The sequence below is a fragment of the Populus nigra genome, chromosome 10, assembly GCF_951802175.1.
Source record: "Populus nigra chromosome 10, ddPopNigr1.1, whole genome shotgun sequence".
Taxonomy (NCBI): Eukaryota; Viridiplantae; Streptophyta; class Magnoliopsida; order Malpighiales; family Salicaceae; genus Populus; species Populus nigra.
The window spans coordinates 5,368,216-5,380,672 of NC_084861.1; the positions used below are offsets into that span (position 1 = coordinate 5,368,216).

The 12,457-nt window shown below is 31.8% G+C and overlaps 1 long non-coding RNA gene across 1 annotated transcript; it reads left to right on the plus strand.

Annotated features, from left to right (window-relative positions):
- The first annotated feature begins 7,069 nt into the window (after nt 1-7,069).
- LOC133704187 (uncharacterized) lies at nt 7,070-7,856 on the plus strand. The gene is made up of 2 exons (XR_009844011.1): nt 7,070-7,471; nt 7,598-7,856. It is a non-coding gene; the product is annotated as an uncharacterized LOC133704187 (long non-coding RNA).
- Nucleotides 7,857-12,457: the final 4,601 nt, after the last annotated feature.

Here is a 12,457-nt window from a genome sequence, read left to right on the forward strand (position 1 = left end):
TCTTTTTTCCTGACGGAGCACCTACTTTGCTTTCTTTCTTTCTGTTTGAAGCACATGGTTAGGAAAATATGAAACAAGATGCTGATCTTCCAGTTTTTGATCCTGCTTTACTCGAGCTAGCTGTTTCTTAAATCTTTGTGTATTGCTCTGATAATAGGGTCGTTGAAAAGAGAACAGTTGACGTTGTAACATTTGGTAGAACAACAGAAAATTTGAAAAACTGTTCTCGGTGAATGCTGATTTTCGAATCAAGAAAATCTAAGAAGATTGGTCAATATGCCCGATGATGCGAATGACGTATTGTTGCATCAGCATGACCCGCAATTGAGAGAGGGAGAGGGGGTAAACTTGAGGAAGGAAATGCTGTGCTGTGCTGTGCTGTGTTAAACACAAGCATGCTTAAGGTTGTAGTAAATGAAGAGAAGATACCTGAAGGGCACTTGGGTGTTTTCGGTTAATCAAGCAAGAATTCTAAACACAAGCATGTCCCATTGGTAGTGGGAGAATTAATCATTTTATCCATGCACTCTCAAGCCAGTCTCATCTAATCCTGAACTCCTCATCCAATCTTCCCCTAAAATCTTCGAAAAAAATTGCTTAAAATTCAACAGATGGGAAGCCAACATGCTTAATGTGGGATATAGACGGGCTTCTGGCTTTCCATGCACAATTTCATATGCATCGAATTCCGACAAATTTACTTGAACAGAACAGAAGGCCGTGTTGGAGATCTCACTGGAATTTAGGAACACAATGGATAAGATTACAATATCCAAACAAAGCCCATTCGATGAGGACACTGCCAGAAAACAGTCCTCTACTCCTCTGAGTCCGCCTGCCTAGCAGCCTCTCTTTAAAGAATAGTCGTGATGTAGATATCTCGCAGTCAAACTAGAGGTGGACATGGGACCTCAACGTGACGCTATTCTACTTCTCCTTTTACTATTATTTTTATTAGTATGTAAGTTTTAGGATTTACTAGTATTTAAATTGAGCTGAGTTTTGTCAGGATAATTATTTCTAGCAAAATAATAAATATAAAGGTTTTTTTAATGTGTTATTTTACCCAAAAAAAATCCCAATTATAAACCGAAAATCCATGTATTTAATTAAATAAATTAAAAATTATATGTGTTAATAAATAAATATTAACATGTATCTTCTATTTGCTTGGCTACTAGTTGAATAAATTTTTTTTTTGAATAAATATAAAAACATGTGTGGCGTGTTGGTTCGTCATAAATAAATCTGATGATGATAAATATTTCAAATATAAAGAATAAAAAATAATACGTGTGGCATGTTTGTTCGTCGAAAGCATGGAATCAATAAATGAACCAAACTCAGTAGTAAAACTAATGGCTTCGCTTTCCAGGATTTAGAAGACTTCACAGACGTCATGTCTTGGCGAGTGCAATCGGGTTGTCATGCCATGGAAGACGCCTACAGTCAGGAGGATGCTCTGTCAAATTTAGTTTATACATAGAAAAAACTAAACGTGGCCTCGGGCTTCGTTAAGAGTCCGTGTTGTTTTTTTATATAAAAAATAATATTTAGATGCCATAAGGTTTTTTAAACAACTCGGTTTATAACTCTAATAAGTTAAATAATTATATTTTATTTTAATATATAATAAAAAAAATAAACAACGATAATAAACAAATAAAAATTATATATATAAGCAATGACGATAATTTGAGAGAAATTTTATTTTTCAAGAGTAGAAAAACAATGTAAATTAATTTTCAATCAATTAAATATGCAAGGATAAAATTGAGTAAAAAATAGATAGAAAAAAAAGCTCAAGTTAATCCAAGTTAACATGATAAACATGTAACCTAGGCCATAAGAGTCGAGTCATGTCAGGTCAGATTAACCCGTTAAACCCGCATCTCAGGTTTTAAGATCGGGATAACCTAATAGAAAATAAATTAAAGAAAACTACAAAGCCATTTAAAAAAAATAGAATGTCAAAAGATGAAATCAAAAAATAAAATAAACCAGAAAAAAAAGATACCTACCCCATTAACTCTTCAAACTCGTGACCTATGTCATTAGATCAGAAATACCATGCATGGAAAAATAACGAAGCTCAATCCCCAACAAATCAAACATTGAATGATAAAATAAAAAAAAAATATTTTGCACAAAAGGATCCAAAACAAAAAATAACTATTAAAAAATAAGGATAAAAAAATAAATTAGAGGAAAACTATAATTTTTTTATTAAAAGGTGAAAGTAAAAATAAAAATAACTTTAGCAAAAGAATAAGAAAAGTTAAAGGAATGAGAACCAAATAAGAAAAAAATAATATATTATAAATTTGGATTGAATGATGAAATTGAAAATTAATAAAACCTTTATAAAAGATCCAAGAAAGAAATAGAAATCAAACGAATGAGGATCAAATTTTTTTAAAAAAAATAATGCATAAAAAATTAGGATTGAATGATAAAATTTACAAAAAAATTTTACAAAAAGATCAAGAACAAAAATTAAAAATCAAAAGAATAAAGAATAAAGTTGAAATACCAATAATAAAGAAAACCAAGCTGCAATTTTTTAGGAGGGGAGAAAAAATAAAAAGAAAAAAAAAGGTCTCACTGACAACAAACTACCTCATTACCACTGACTTGCGCTATATTAATGAGAAGAGGATGCGACGGTGTTTTCAATAACATGGCAGAAGGACTTTTTGGTTGTCGAGAGGCACTACATATGCTTTTTAAAGTGAGATATCATCAACGTGCCAACAATTTTTTTCTACTTAAATAATATTTAATCTATATAAGAAAACCAAATAGCCCCAGTATATTTGGTGATAATAAAAAATTGCAATGAAAAATCCAAAAAACCCCCTTGATGCACTTTTATTTTTTAATTTTAAGAATAAAGTTGTCTTTTTATTGTGTTTCAAAAAGTTATGAGACATTATATGTTAGTTGCAAAATTAACTTTAAGAATAATTGAGTTATTTAACTGTATTTTAAAAGAAAAAAAAACATGGATAGTATGAAAAGATCAAAATATTTTTAACATCAAGGTATTAATTTATGTTTTTTGAAAAAACAAAACAATAATTACACTATATCAGGGAGTCTATATGTTCAGTGAATTTGCCTTTCGTTTTAGTGTTTTTTTTTTTTTTTTGGTTATACCTTCAAATACTTGTGATTGCTTCTATTTTTGGGTCGTTTTGTCCTAATGCATCATTTATTTTTCCACAGGGGAAAAGGTTGGTTGTGATTGAGACGGAAAAGATGCACGAGGCTCGTAAACAAAATGAGGCAAACCACCGAGCTGTACGTCCCCCATTGGTCATAAACCACCTGCCTACTTCTTGCAAGCACTTCCACTTAGAGAGTGCGTTTCTCCTAATGCAAATCTTTGGAGGTCAGCTCTGTTTCCTAAAATGTTCATTGGTTGCTCAAGCTATCTGTTTTCAAGCAGTGATTTTACTAAAAGTGCAGCTGATTTAGTAATCTGGAATGACAGGTTTCCTTGGCCTATGCAGTGGGGCAACGAATTATAAAACTTTTCATCTGGTGCGTACCCAGAAACAAAAATTTCCAACGTAGAAATGTGGTTCACATTTTTTGAATCTTCGTAATTTGACAATTGGCCTTTGAATGCTTTAATGGGGCATTGATGCCCAGTCTTAATTCTGTGTGAGATCTTAATATATATGAAGCAAAATGTCCCAATTTCTCTTGTTTTTGGTGATTGTTCTGAAGAATGTTAAAGTCGCCCCTTTATAAGTTGCAACGGCTTGTTTCCTTGTTTATGGAATCCATGAAGGGTTAGTGATTTTTCTGCAACTTATGATTTCTATATAAACAATAACATTTTTTCTGCAAACAGCTTGGTCTCGAACTTTTTATTTAGAACACAGGAAAGTGTGGCACAAACTGCTGGTCTTCCAATATTGATTTTATTTTATTTTACGTATTTGAATTATCTGATTTTACTTTTCTATCAATCCGAGGACTAGAAAAGAAATGGAAATTGTCCATTTGGTAGAAAAACTTGAATTTAACGAAGATTTTGTGTACTTAATAGTCGTTTGTTTGATTGTGTTCTTGAATGGTATGTCACACGCAGACAGGGGATGGAAAGTTAGGGAGGCAGGGACAGGGGGTCCCCCGATGCTGGGCTGTGCTTTGTTAGAGTGGAAATTTGTGCCTTTGCCAAATCTTTGTTTTGTATAATTGTAGTCAGCGTCATCATGAAAAGCTCTTAAAGCAAAATAAAATAAAATAAAAGATGCCCATAGAGAGTAAAGCACCTTGTGTTCAAGTGTTTTTGGTAATCAAACAGCAAAAGGAGACTTTTTTGCGGTGAGAAAAAAAATATTGCTGGTCAAAAGGACTTGCATTAAAATTGGGTCTACTTTAAGCTCTGGAATGGCAGTGCAGCTGTCAATTTTTTGTCCCAAATTGTGCATCCACGAAACAGGGTGCTCAAGAAATGAGAATTCACAAATCTGAGAGCTCAGGCAGTGCTGTTTTGACTCATCAGATGATTCAATCTTGTCCAATACAAGATTGCCCGTGGCTGCTGTGAGGGATTCCAGACAGATTCTCAGATTTTTGTAGTAGTTGGAGTTTTTGCCATTCTTATAGATAGAAGTTGTCGTTTGCTTGTGTTCCTGTTACAATTCCTCGATTTTTCGTAATGTTTTTGTAGTAGGGTGAGCTCCTGCCTCGTAGCTTTGATGATAAAAACCTCATTTATAACAAAAGGAAAAAAAATCTCTGCAACTGAGAAAACCTATGCCTTGTACCGGAACTGTTTGGTGTCTAATTTCGATTCTTTTTATGTAAATCCAACCGAAATCGAGTTTAACTTTAAGCTATAGAATGCTTGGAGAGAAAAAAAAAATATTCGGATGTGATCGAAGAAATAATTAATTAAAGGTAAAAAAAAGACATGGTTTTTAATCTTTTATAAATTTTTTGTCTTAGTAAATAGGAACGCATATAAGAAATTTATTGGTCAATAGCAACTCTAGTTCTCTGTTAATGTCTTTTTATCATATTTTTGTAAGGATTAAGATAAAGTACTTGGGTCTTGCAATAATATGTTCTTAAAACAGTAATTTCACTACAAGCGAGCATTAACTTATTCGAATTTGTTCTTAGGAAACGATTTTAAATCTATTTAATCGACTAACGAGTGAATATCTCAGCTAGCATACGCAAGCCAGTCAAACTTCAACTCGTGGTTACCTTTTACAGATTTCCAAAGAACACTTCATTGTATGCGAAATGTTCTATTCTTGAAAACTGGTGTAGTAAGTGGGTTCGTTTTTTGATTTCCACTTTATCATCTCGATTTTGAATCTATGAGAAAGGTTGTGAGAGGGAGCCTACTTATGAAAGCGTTAGTGCTGATGTTCTGTTTTGAATCTCATCGAGGAAGTACTTAGTCCTTGTGTAAAGCTGATCCAATAATATATAGACAATTTATAAATAAATTAAAAGCAAATTGTTCTGTTATGAGGCTTCTGACATGGATGATGTTGCTAGCCCTGGGCATAAATATCATCAGTTTTCATATTTTCCCACTGTTCGGATTCTGGTGTAAGGGAGAAGGCCTTGGGACTTGTGGCCGCAGGAGCATAATGGTTTGAGAAGTAGATTGCTATGTTTTTTCCCAGTTTGTTCGAGGGAGAACAGGAGAAGTGGTATTAGGAAGCGTGCAGTATTACAAATTACAATCTAATACTTACTCTCTCTTCTCTCTTTTTTTATCAGATTTTACCACTGTATGTCGAGCAGAAACACAGTATTGTTAGACGAGGAGGACATTACTGTTATCTTTCATGCACTAGATATGGTATTGGACCCCAACAGCATGTGCAGTCAATGGCTCAGCTTCAGTGCTCTGTAAGCAGAGGACTTCAAAGCTGTTTTTCGTAGCAATTCCATGTATCTTTAGTGTCATTTTCCCATTCCTTTTCCCATCTCTACCAAGCCAGTTGATCCTTGATCTTTTTAGTAACAGATGGTTCATTAAAAAATTGAATAGCAAGTGGTCAACTTTTACTAACATGGCAATAACCATGTTACACAGTATGCATCACTTAATAAAACCTACTTCCCCCCTACTTTTTCCTCTCATGCCCACTCCTCCACCCTTCTTTATGGCTCTGTTCAAAGCTTTAACAGGCCAACCTGTATTTCTTTACATTTAAGCTTGGAATCGAACTGTTTAGGGAAAACATTGATGACAAGCTTCTCTCACCTCCTATCTACCCCTTTTTCCTCGAGTGGGAAACCAAAAGAGATATCCTTTAAACACCCCTGTCAAGATCATCATGCATCAACGAGTCCCATTTCTTTACCGCGTTTTTCATTCCAATATAAGTTCTCCAATACGAGATATTATTAATTAGTTCCTTAAGAAGTGATTAATAATGGGATTTTTTTAAAAGTACATTTCTTTAATTTACAAACGAGCGTACCTTATTCCATTGGATAATCAATTTGCATATGAGATGTGCTGATGAGAGGCGAGGCAGGCGGGAGAAAGTTTCTGGTATGCTTCTGTTATTCGATAGATACGGACAAAAGTTCTTGCTTTGACCTCAATTTAGTACGCAAATCCCTGCGATTTGAGCCCAGTTATTATCAATCATTGACAAGTGTCCTCGATTTTCTCCGCCAAACTAGGTGTTTGTATCATTCAATCCTCAATCCGTAATATATACACTCAAAATCCTTGTACTTGTACAAAGGATTTTTGTTTTGTTCAGATGCCAAGACATTCCAAAAATGTTAAAAGTTGTACAGTTCAATCCCTATATAGGTTGAGAGGATCACAATTTGCGTGCAACAAGCAAAGTGAATATTTGGGTACTCAAAGCAAACAAAGCCAAAGTTTCTTCTTTAACACTCTGTGAAAGCATGATTAGAAGGTAGGGAAGCTGTAGAAAGTGGGACTCCATGTCAATATATGGCCCACAAAAAGATACTTACTCATAGTCTATTGTTAACTCATCCTCAGCTCTCACGTATATAAGGGCCCATGAACGAACAATGCATGACCAAATATCAAACAGTCTCTCTCTCTTTCGTTGCTACACAGTTGAGGGGAATGCTGTCTGGTTCGAGACCATTCACCTGAAGCGCACGCATTCATCTTTTGAGTGATCTCGGACCAGGCTTCATTCCCCCCAACTCAAAATCACAGGCTAATTAAACTCTTGGCTAGCTGGAAACCCTTAATTATGCAACTTCAATCAATGGCCTGATATCTTTAGCCCACTACAGCTCTTCACTTCTCAAAATCTGGCAATCTTGCATTATGTTCAGTATTTCAATTTGTGTCTCTTTTTTATATTCTGTTCGCAGCTCACAAGAAAGCACCAGTGAAGATCAATGAAACACGTACATACATGTACAATTGAGGCTAATTAAAGAATCGGGTGTGATCATCTAGCTAGCTAGAATCAGGATATTTAAACAGGTATGCAATGTTAAAGATTTCTATTATACAGTAACTTTTCTGGTGATAATTTTACACACACACACACACACAACTTCCTTAGTGATTTTCTCAATATTGATTGTAAAAATCCCTTTGAAATTGCAGTCAAGAGGACCTGCTCTGACGTAACAATCTATATCCTAGATGGATTAATTAAGGAAGTTCTACTTTTACTGCAATGCCGTGTCTGTTCGTGTGCTGAACCATTCAACTTGCCAAAATTAGGGAGGGTGCTGTAAATAAGCACCTAGCTAGTTGTGGTTCTCTTTTCTTTCAAGAAGCCAAGTTAATTGATTAAGACAATTACGTCATCAAAGATAAAGCATGCATCTCTCAAGAAGAAAATTGCTACAGTTGCACTTGACTTTGAGGCGTGGAAAAATAAAACCATTGAAATATGAATTTTTCTTGGAGTTTGGTTCCAAATGCCACCCCTAGCTAATCTGCACGACCTTTCTTTGTTCTTTACCAAATTCGTTGAAAAACAGAATCGGTGTCTAGTGTGAAAATCTGACTCAAAAGATAAAAAAAAAATACAACAAACAGAGAGATTTTGGCAGACTGGCTTTGCTTGTAGAGAGTTGCAAAGAATATTGAAGCTTGTAGTTGCTTTCACTTTATGTGTTGCATGAGAGGAGTGTCTGCTGCCAAATTGAGCTTTGAACTTGCTCCTTTTTGCCTTACGACTGCCATCATAACCCAGCTCCTCAGTCATTAGCCAATTCCTTCCTCTTTAATGCCATGTGGGTCAGTCATCTGCAATCCCACCATGTGGGTCTGTTTCTACTCATCTCTTGTTCCTTGCCCATGATCTGATACACACCATTTACTTCTTGGATCATGCCCGGCCATGTGGGTTTGATCAGCATAAAAAAATAGCTAGCCACCATGTGATTGTGTTGATGGCTTTGGCAAGTTGTACATTCACAAAAGATAGGGATTATATACGCATAATCAGTCCTTTTTGTCTGATATGATCATAATCATCGAACTCATAATCCTATCATAACATATATAGTAAAATATAGATATAAATATTGATCTAATATTGGCATGCATTTGGCTGACATGTATGATACATCTAGCTATTAGAAAGATTATAAGCATTGCCACCTAATAAAACTATTTATTATAAATTATGAGTAATAAGAAGGTGTGAATACTAATTATAAAGAATTTGAATACGTATTTTAAACATCTTTTATAAATATTAATCATTTTAATGAATTATTAAAAAAAAATTACTCCTACCATCTACTGTTATCATTCATATTTAAAAAAAAAACTAAAATCATAAATGAAGTGCAAAGAATATTCACATGTCTATTAAATATGTTTTTTTTATAAAAATTAATCAAATATTATCTTAATTATTAATGAATTGTTTATTATAATGAACTTAAATTTTTATTGGCCATAGACAAAACCTTTCTCGCTTTTCATTTCTTTTCTATTTTAATTAAATAAATTTAGATCTAGTTTCTTATAGATATCAATTTTATTTTTGTTTTTGTTTTTTTTTTATCGGTGTTTCGATTGTATGTACCATTTTTGGGTTTTATATATTTTGAATAACGATTTGATAATTACATCTTATGATTTGAAAAGGACCAATACTCCATGACAACCTTGAGATATTATTTGATTTTGCATTTTAAAAATATTTTTAAAAAAAAATTAATATTTTTTTTGTTTCAAATTAATATGTTTTTGGTGTTTTTGGATCATTTTAATGTATTGATATCAAAAATTATTTTAAAAAAAATATTATTTTAATATATTTTTAAGTGAAAATACCGATATATGTAGTTTTTGCTATATTTAATGATAAAAAAATCATGTATATACATAGAAACCAATTATACTAGACAAAATGTGGCTTAACTTTTCATGGAATTTTGAAGCTCATAATCTGTCCGTACACTAAAGTCGTCGAATCATTTTGGTTGTATGAGAATCATAGGAAAGGATATAATTTTTGGATGCAATAGATAGGAGAGGGCACATGAGACTAACTTTGGAATCCATGGATAGAAGAGTCAAAAGAGAAGAGAGACATCTTGAGTGTGTATGGCAATTCGCAAGAGAAAAAAAGGATTCCCTATGCTCGATAAAGCCCATATTCAATACTTTTTACTACTTTTTTTTTCTTTTTTTTTTTTTGTGATTTGACGGCATAAGAATTTGTAAAAAAGCATTTAACAGCAAATTTGAAAAACACTAGCAAAAAAGGCAATTTCAAAAGAGAGAAAGACTTAAAAAGTAAGATTTTGTTGGTCATTGTATTCACCAAATTCTCCCCAACACAAAGTTGTTGTCTTCAAAATATTTTTCTTTTCCTTTTCATATTTAAAATAATTTTCTTCTCCTGTAAAAATAGATGTTAAAAAAATAAATATCAAGATCTCAATCTCTTTTACTTATAAATCATCAGGGAGTTATAAATTTAATATTTCAATCCAATTTTTTCTTATGAAAGTACATTTAAGAATCTATTTAGTAATGCAACTAGTAGTGTGTTTATTAAAAATTAACTTTTTTTATTTAAAATTATTTTTTTAGTGTTTTTTAATTTTTTATTTTAATACATTCTAAGTAAATAACACTTTGAAAAGCAATCACTACCACAACATCAAACAGATTTTAAGTATAGCTTGATTCATATATATTTTTTAAGTATTTCTAACAATATTTTCTATTATTAAAATCATCAAAAAGATGAAAACAAATTTAAATAAATATTAACAAGTATATATTTGCTTTATCAACAAGTACATGGAGTAAGAATTGGAGCAAGAATAATATTCATGAGTTATTAAATGTCTGGTTGAGACATAAAATGGACAGAATGTTTTTCTGATATATATTCTTAACTTTTGAAGTCGAGGTTGTAATATTCTGCATGAAATTGTATTACATGCTTAGAACATCTTATCCAACATCCTGCTTAGTCGACTATATATTCTGAACACAAATTCAATATCTTCAGTTTTGAGTCAATGGGACAAAGACCCATGTTCAAATTTGATTTTGTCATTTAATTGATTTGTGGAACATCCTCCTATTGACCTGTAAAGATTTCATGTTGTCCCCAAATACATTAATTTTTGTTAATGTATTTCTATTTGGTTTTGATATATTATTATTAAAAATAAATTTAAAAAAAATAATAAAAATATTATTTTAATATATTTCTAGATAAAAAATATTTTGAAAAACAATCATTACCACAATATCACGATCATGCTTATTTACCTTTTAAAGTTGATTGATTAGGTTCATCAATTTACTTTTGTGTAATTGAAATGGGTTTTTTTTGACATAAAAGGACATAGTTTTTTGTCCATGGAGTTTCAGGAAAAAATCCCAAGAAATCCTTTCAAGGCTTATCTGTGAGAAAATAGAATATAGGAAAAGAAAAATAGGCTCTATAGTGAACATTATTTTTTTAAAAAAAAAATGTTAGCCCTTGCCTCCTCGGGGTGGTTTTATCCACACCGAATTAATTGTTTCGAGTTTTTTTTTAAATAAATCATCAGTAAATAATAAACTCAAAAACCCGGTCTTTCATTGGCTGTTAACTTCTTAATTAATGTAACATAAAAGATTAATTCTTATTTATGTGACATGTAAATAGATTCCTATCGTGACCGAACGTGTTTGAAAAAAAAATATTGAATAATTCAAAATCCACTCCATGAAGTTTTAATAAACTATATAAATTTTCTTTTTTTTTCCTTACAAGCAAAAGATTACAAAATATTATAAGAGCTTAGAATCAAGGGGTTTGTTTTTTCTGTTGTCTCAAGTTCGAGCCCTGTGATTGTTAATATGATAGCTACTGGAAGTTTACATGGTTATTAACTTTAAAACCCATGAGATTAGTCGAGGTACACGCAAGTTGACCCGGACACCCACATTAATAATAATAAAAAAAAAAGAATGAAACTGGGCATTTTTGGAACAAAAATATACTAGATTAAAGATAATCAATATATGTTGGGAGACTATATAATTATTTATCATACTATATGGACTAATTAAGTGGTCGTGATAAATTAGAGGGACTGAACTTGACTGGAGTAAAATGAGATAAAAAAATGAACTGGGCTGCGCAAGATGTGGCGTGGCATGGCATGTTCACAAGAAAGAAGAAGGCCCAACCAATTAAATCCTTTAGCGACTGAATTTTGTAGGTGGCACGATGTGGGTGGAAGGGAACAGCTAGCCTAGCGTACATCACATAGCACCACCGACTATGACCAGGGGAATATCTCCTACCGCGAAGCATCTCATTTACCGATTATCTTCTCTTTTTTTTTAATTATTTATCAAACGAAAAATCGCTTTCAACTCTTAAGTTTTAGCCTTATCCTCGTAATTAAAACTCAATTTTCACGTGTTGACTTTAGTTACGCAACCCTTACCCAAACGCAACGGAAGAGCGTGAAAACTCTTCCTAAGGTAGCATTTGTATTTGTTGCCACGCTACACTTTTTACAAAATTTGAAAAAAATAACTCTTGCTTTGATTTTTTTTAGAGTCGTTTGTATGTGCAATTATTAAAAATAAATTTTAAAAATAATATATATATATATTATTTTGATATATTTTAAAATAAAAATATTTTAAAAAATAATCACTATCACAATATTAAACACCATCTAACATAAAAAAAATAAAGTTTTTACTTGATCTTACAAGCAAGAATAGAATAAAATAACCTTAAGCTAATATTTATTGTTAAAGCCAAATCCCATTTATATTAGACTATAAATATATTATGAAATGATGATTTTATAAAAAATATATATATATTTTTATAATATCTTTTAATATTAAAAAAATAGATGATAAATATTTTTTTTATTACTATGTAAAAAATATAAGAATTACTTGTCTAGTTAAAATCACATTAAAAAAACGACTCAAATTAGTTTCTTTAACAATAAAAATAATTTAAGA